At 24.7% G+C, this 8170-nt stretch overlaps 1 long non-coding RNA gene across 1 annotated transcript; it reads left to right on the top strand.

Moving 5' to 3' along the window:
• The first annotated feature begins 1831 nt into the window (after positions 1–1831).
• On the top strand, positions 1832–4137 carry LOC124814509 (uncharacterized). The gene is made up of 3 exons (XR_010639032.1): positions 1832–1873; positions 2169–2216; positions 4050–4137. It is a non-coding gene; the product is annotated as an uncharacterized LOC124814509 (long non-coding RNA).
• Positions 4138–8170: the final 4033 nt, after the last annotated feature.

Below are 8170 nucleotides of genomic sequence, written 5' to 3'. Positions count from 1 at the left end.
TTTAGTATATAGTAACGTAGAAACGTAGAAAATAATTAAGGTTAAAATAAAGTGTGTTTAACTAAAACAATATTACCAACAAAATGTTATTGCAGAACAGGTACTTTTGCTCAAGAAATTTTCATTATGCCAACGTATTTCCATCTGCAGCACCTAGTTAAGCTAACGTAAAATTTTAGTTAACGTAAAAGCTAACGTATTACTTCAAACAATAGGCTAAGGTATTGGCCATTATTTGCAAAACAATCAACAGCAGACTCCTTTGACATAACATTTCAAAAATAACAAGATTTTTTATTGCCTGAAGGATAGTAATTTTTAGGAAACAAAAATATTTTTCAAGATACCAACAGTAAACATCCACGGTCGTTTGCAGGAGGAAAGTTATTATACGCATGCGCAGTGCAATTACATTTATTGAAGAATTTTTAAAATGGCTACGGTAACAGCGTTATAAAAACTAATCATTGACAACGAGTAGTTTGTTCAATTTTAGATAATTAAATAGGTTTTTAACTAGTTTTTTCATGAAATTATTTTGAAAATAACTTGTAGCTGTACGAAGAAATTTTTCAAATAAAATACAAGACCTCTGATTGTGAATAATATCTACTTTCAGCTAAAGCAACTTTAGTGTTTTTGTTTACAATTTTTAAACCTTTTTTAAAATATTTTTGAGCGTAGAAATTTTTTAATTTAAATTTATTTAGCAAGATGAACCTTTTATCTTTTTTGTATTTTTTGCTTATATGAGGATTCAATTTTTTTTTAGGGTTAAAAGAAAATCTTAATCATTAAACTTTTGTAACCTGTTGCTATGGTACTCTTTTCCGATATGGCTATATATATATATATATATATATATATATATATATATATATATATATATATATATATATATATATATATATATATATATATATATATATATATATATATATATATATATATATATGTACAGTGCTCAATATTCTTAAAGGAGAGAGCATAATATTATATTATGTTAGTAACATAATATTTTTAGTAATTGTTTTATCATATGAAAGTGGTTGTCATAACTCTTAAGATGCCTCTACAATTAATATGAAACTACAGGTATCTGATTTAATGATGTTTATTCGTTAAGTCGGTCTGTTAGGATCAATCTGCTAGGATCATTTAGGTTTGAAATGTTAGCTAATTTTTAATCTTCGTTTGCACTTATCTTTAGAGTGGTTAGATCCCTGTAGATACTGACAAAGCGGTTTGAGCAGAGGCGTATAGGAAAACAATTTTTAATTGTCAAATTTATTTAACAATTAAAAGTTATATGATGTATAGGAGAACAATTTTTATGTATAGGAAAACAATTTTTAATTGTTAAATTTATTCTTCTTCTTTTTTAGAGTTCGACTGAAGACAATTAAAGCTAGCTATTAAACATACTCTACACTTACATTTTTCCACGAATCTCATAAAAATAGAAAATGTTGAGTAGTAGTCAATCTTTAGAAAAAAACTACGCCCTGCAAATTTGTCTAAAGAAAATGGTGATAAGGTAGGGGGTAATTTTTGGTAGGTTGAAGGAAGGAGTGAAGGGGGGTTGGTGGAGGGAAGATGTTCAAATATTTTTGTATTTTGTATCTCATTTGCGTCTCTTAAAAAAAAGTCATCTATTTCTAAGATATTTTAGGACTTTTAGGTTCTATCTGATGGAGCATAATCCCCTCCTCCTCCTCCCTGGATCCGTCACTGTTCAAAAGATCTCTTTGAAACATTTGAGAAACAAATTCAAGAGTCTCTTAACGTAAAAAGCTTTAAGTATTTACATTTATTGAAGAATTTTTAAAATGGCTACGGTAACAGCGTTATAAAAACTAATCATTGACAACGAGTAGTTTGTTCAATTTTAGATAATTAAATAGGTTTTTAACTAGTTTTTTCATGAAATTATTTTGAAAATAACTTGTAGCTGTACGAAGAAATTTTTCAAATAAAATACAAGACCTCTGATTGTGAATAATATCTACTTTCAGCTAAAGCAACTTTAGTGTTTTTGTTTACAATTTTTAAACCTTTTTTAAAATATTTTTGAGCGTAGAAATTTTTTAATTTAAATTTATTTAGCAAGATGAACCTTTTATCTTTTTTGTATTTTTTGCTTATATGAGGATTCAATTTTTTTTTAGGGTTAAAAGAAAATCTTAATCATTAAACTTTTGTAACCTGTTGCTATGGTACTCTTTTCCGATATGGCTATATATATATATATATATATATATATATATATATATATATATATATATATATATATATATATATATATGTACAGTGCTCAATATTCTTAAAGGAGAGAGCATAATATTATATTATGTTAGTAACATAATATTTTTATTTGTTAGTAACATTATATATATATATATATATATATATATATATATATATATATATATAAATATATATCATTTATATATATATATATATATATATATATATATATATATATATATATATATATATATATATATATATATATATATATATATATATATATATATATATATATATATAATGTTACTAACAAATAAAAATATTATGTTACTAACATATAACAATATTAATAAGTTAATTATAATATAAGTGTTTATATTATAAAATATTATAGGTATTTTTTACTAATTTACATATATTATATGTAAATTAGTAAAAAACACTTATCTAACTTTTTTCTTCAACTTTAAGTTTCACCATTGCTAGATCATCAGGAAGAGTTACTAAATTTAAAAAAAATTCAATTTATAGAAAAAATTATTTTACAGGAAGTTATAAATTATTATAACTAAAAATAAAAATAATTTTTTTTTAAATTACTATATTTTTTTTGGTTGACGAGAAGTTACAGAAAGTAATTATTAAATAAATTTCTTTGGAATGGGGATAATTTAATTTGGTCATTTGTTTTTATAATTTTTTAAGAGGAATTTATTTTCGTGTTTACATTTAGAAATTAATTCAAATTTTTAATTTAATAAATTTTCCTGATTTAAATGAGTAATTATTTCAAATTTTTCTTGCAAACATAACATACATTTTTTGGAAATATTATTATTTAGCAGGGCATTTAATATTGCTCTGCTCTTTAAAAACATTGAACACTCTATTTGTAAAATACACTAACATAATTTACACACACATACACACACACACACACATATATATATATATATATATATATATATATATATATATATATATATATATATATATATATATATATATATATATATATTAGGTCCCTGCAAATCGGTATTTTTTGTTTCGAATTGAATCTCAAAGCAGGTCTTGATTCGCAAATCGAATCAGCAATTCGTGGTAAACCAAATTTAAGCATCTTTTTTTCCAAAAAAATAAAAATATTTCTTTGATTAAATTCTTTTTGCCCGGATTATATTTTTGGCGTTTGTTTAAAATTGATATTAGAACTATTTTCATTTACTCTTACTCCACCTATGGTAAAAACCCATTTCAATTACATTTTAGCTTTAGAAATCTAAAAAAATAGCAACATTCGCAAAATAAAATATGATTCGAAAAAACTTGAATCTTTTTTTTCGACTCAATCGAAGCAACACTTGATTCGCGAATCGAATCGATTCGCAAGGCCCTAATATATATATGTGTATGTATATATGTATGTATGTGTATGTGTATATATATATATATATATATATATATATATATATATATATATATATATATATATATATATATATATATATACACATACACACACATACATTATATTATTATGCACTCTTATTTATGTTCAAAATTTTGAATGTTATTATTCCAGGCTTTCGATTTAGTCAATAAAGTTAAATAAATCAACTGTATTGCCTGCTTCAAAGCAATACCATTGGTTATGTTTTTGATTTTATCAATTGAATGCTATAATTTTGATTCTATCTATTGAATCATCAGTCTGGTTTTGTACATATTGATTCAAAATTAATAAATTATGATAAAAATTGATTTAAAACAAACAAATATTATAGTATATATTTTTTTAGTATTCCAACCATATTCGTGTCTTGACAAGGAAACTTACCTGTTGTAAAGAAGGGAAAAGTAAACTAAAGCAGAAAGACTTTTTCTTGGAACTCCAAGAAAAAGTCTTTCTGCTTTAGTTTACTTTCTGCTTTAATAAACAAATTTAAACACGAAATACAAAAAATATAAATATTTTTTGTATTTCGTGTTTAAATTTGTTTATTTTTTAATGTTTTTTAGCTTGAGACTGTTAAAATCAATATGAATATATTTAGAATATTTTTTACATAAAGATTGAAGGGATGAAAAATGTATTTTATGCATGAAAGATATTTATATTTTTATTTGAATTATATTATGATCTTTTATTTTGTGTTGAAATACATGCAACAGTCAACATTTTAATGAGAGAATTTGTTTTGTTACTTGCTAATGAATCTTCATATAATAAATATTCTTGGCATTGAGGACATATTGCTTTACTAATTGGCTTGAACTTAATATTTTCTACAATACAAAAAAAGCAGAAAAGATGCTCGCATTTTTTTAAAGTTTAAGGTTGCTTTGAAATTTTACCGCATATATTACATAAGCAATGTTGCAAATGTGGATTTAACTCATTTTTTAGCTCTGATATATCTATGTCTTCATCTTGTATTATGGTTATTGCTTCTTTTATGGTAGTGAACATTGCAAATGTCCACATCTTTGAATCAATTTTTTTCATCTTACTTTATTTCTAGATTGTTGTTTAGAAACTACTAAAGCTTTTCTAAGCTTTTTTACTGATTGGCAAGTAAAACAATCATCACAGTGTGGTTTCCACTTAGTACAGAGACCAAGGGCAGTTGATGTTTTTCTTGAAAGCACATTGTTCATTGTACAATAACATTTTTTACACATTTTTGGAGGATGGACAATTTCCAAATCTGTCAATTCAACATGAAACAGCTTCTCTAATTTTACTTTAATAATTTCTCCTATAAAATAATGCTTTTTACCAAGTAACTGTCCACAAACTCTGCAAATGAGTTTAATATTTTTGTTGTGAAGTTCCATTTTATTTAATATTAGACTATATAAAAAATTGTATATATATATATTATAAACAAATTTATTTTTTACAAATCCTTGTAATTCATCCATATTTTATCAACCAATTCCTATTTATTTATTCTCTTTTTGAGATCTCTTTCTCTATTTATCTTTATATTTATTTATATATATATATATATATATATATATATATATATATATATATATATATATATATATATATATATATATATATATATATATATATATATATATACACACACACACACACACACACACACACACACACACACACACACACACACACACACACACACACACACACACACACACACACACACACATCGGAAAGGAGTACCGTAGCAACAGGTTACAAAAAGTTAACGATTAAGATTTTATTTTAACCCTGCAAAAAAAATTGAATCCTCATATAAGCAAAAAATGCAAAAAAGATAAAAGTTTCATCTTGCTGAATAAATAAAAATTTTAAAATTTCTACGCTCAAAATTTTTTTAAAAAAGGTTTAAAGATTATAAACAAAAACAGTAAAAGTAGCTTTAGCTGAAAGTAGATTTTATTCACATTCAGTTGTCTTGTATTTTATTTAAAACATTTCTTAGTACAGCTGCAAGTTATTTTCACAATAATTTCATTTTAAAAAATAGTTAAAAGTCTATTTCATTATCTAAAATTAAACAAGTTACTCGTTGTCAATGATAAGTTTTTAAAAACGTTGCATCCGTAGCCATTATTAAAATTCTAAATTATTTTTAACTCTACTGCGCTTGCGTATAATAATTTTCCACTTATTTCTAAAGTCTAAACGACTGTGCATCCAGTTCACATTTTAAAAATCCGGAAAACATTTTGCAAAAAAACTCCGCAACTAATTCTCCTTATCTTAACCTAAATTTAATTTAAGTTGGTGGCTTTCTCCATTGTTTTTAAAACTTTACTAATTTAGTAAATAATTAATTGTATTTACAGCATTTTGTATTTATTTAACTTTTTAGAAATTCGAAAAAACTAAAAGTTGAAAGTAAAATCCGGAATTCCGGATGTATCCGGAAAAGGAAGTCTTTACCAAAAGATAGGGTTTAAAATATAAATTTTACTTAAAAAAGAGCGAAATTTTTTTTTAACAGAATCTAATATGAAAATAAATTGGTGCAATAATGATGCAATATTTGGTATCCTGGCCAATATTGGACAAGGTAAGCGGTATTGCGCCAATAATGGCAAAAATTATTGCGCTAATATTGGCATACCAATATGTAACAAAAAGTGTTAAGTAAATAAGTTTTTATAATAAATTTTCGTTAATTAGGGGATTTTATTAGATTTTAACCGAAATAATTACTCTGAAAACTCCGATAGATTGTTTTATAGAATTCTGAAGGTTTTAAATTACTATAATTAAAAAAAATTATAAAGATATATCATAATATTTGTTGCGTTACGTTTTGTTTTAGTTTCATTTGGCCATGTTTTTTTTTCTTTTTAAGTTTTTAATAATCCACAAGTAAAAATGTTTATAAAATGTCTATCATTATTTTCTTTTTTAAGTTTATTTACAGTCCATGTTACTTAATTGTACTAAAGTTAATAGCGGTATTGTATTTTCCATTGCACATTCTAATATCCAGTGCAATATTTGTCCGCTTACTCAATGTTATCTTACTAACTCAACTTCATCTCTAACTTTCTTTGCTCTTCTCAAACTCACATACTCTCGGTCTGAGAAGCAGGTGATGATGCTCTTTAGTGAGATAAACTTGTCTTCGCGGGCCTGGTTATGTGGCCTCTATATGGCAATTAACCGGAGGATGATAAACCACAATACCCTAAATTTAATTTCAGAAACAGGTTCTTAATTTTATCTTTTAACCCTTTCATTACCGGTATCCCGCATAGCAGAGGATAAACTTAATACTGTAGTAATGAAATAGAAATTATTTTGTGAAAATGTTTTAAATATGTTGAATAGGATTTTTCCTTATTTTTAGACAAATATTGTTGAACCTTTTTATATAGAACTAACAGGAAGACACTTTCCAAATACTAGTCAGTCTTTAGAAAATGCTAAAGTCAAACGTCCTTCAAAAATTTGTTGGGTATATTATGCAAGAGGGTTTTTGTACAAGCAAAGGAAAGCCTCTGAAGACTGTACATGTTTGTTGATTGCTTTAAAATTTACCACACAGAAATAAACTGAGTGTAATTTTCTTTTAATTTTTATAAATAGTAAAGCTTTTTCTTTTAACGAAATTTTATCTTATCACAAAAAAATCTATTTCCTCTGATAGTTTTTGACAAAAATAGATATTTTTATTTTGCTGAATAATTTTTAATTGAATATCTTTTTAAGGCTATAAATAAGTAGCACTTAGTATTTTATATATTTTGTTTGTTATATTTTATTCAAGTTGTACGATCCTTTGATGAAATGTTTTCATTGATGCTTTAACTTTCTTTTTTTGTATATATACATATTAAAATTTTTTGTAGACATAAATATTAAAATTTGGTAATTGTGTTTATTCGATGTCAAGAAGAAAAAGTCCAAAAAAATTTTTTAAAAATGAAAATTCTTTTAAAAAAAAATGTAAAAAGGTTTAAAGAAAATAGAAAATAGTTTCTATAATCTTATTTTAAGTTTACAGAGTAGAAATTGTTTTTTTTCTTTGCTCGGTAAAACGTGGTCGCCAACTACGGCAAAAAAAAGGAGTTAATTTTGAAGTTTAAAACTGAAGAATTAAAAATGTCCTGTCCGCGCCACTGGTCGGGACCTTACTCTAGAGCTATGATATATATATATATATATATATATATATATATATATATATATATATATATATATATATATATATATATATATATATATATATATATATATATATATATGTAAACTTTCTTCAGAGCCTAATATCTTGCTACAAGCACCCCGCAGCCTTCCGAGAATTTGCACAATACAAGGTTTTTATATTTTCAAAAAAGACCCCTGACAAGAAATCGATATTTGGAAGTGCATCACCACAACCCGACTTTTACGGAAGAAAAACGGAAAAGCAATAGGAACAACAGC

This window comes from Hydra vulgaris, chromosome 06, assembly GCF_038396675.1.
Source record: "Hydra vulgaris chromosome 06, alternate assembly HydraT2T_AEP".
Classification (NCBI taxonomy): Eukaryota; Metazoa; Cnidaria; class Hydrozoa; order Anthoathecata; family Hydridae; genus Hydra; species Hydra vulgaris.
This window is presented reverse-complemented; position numbering and strand designations above follow the sequence as displayed.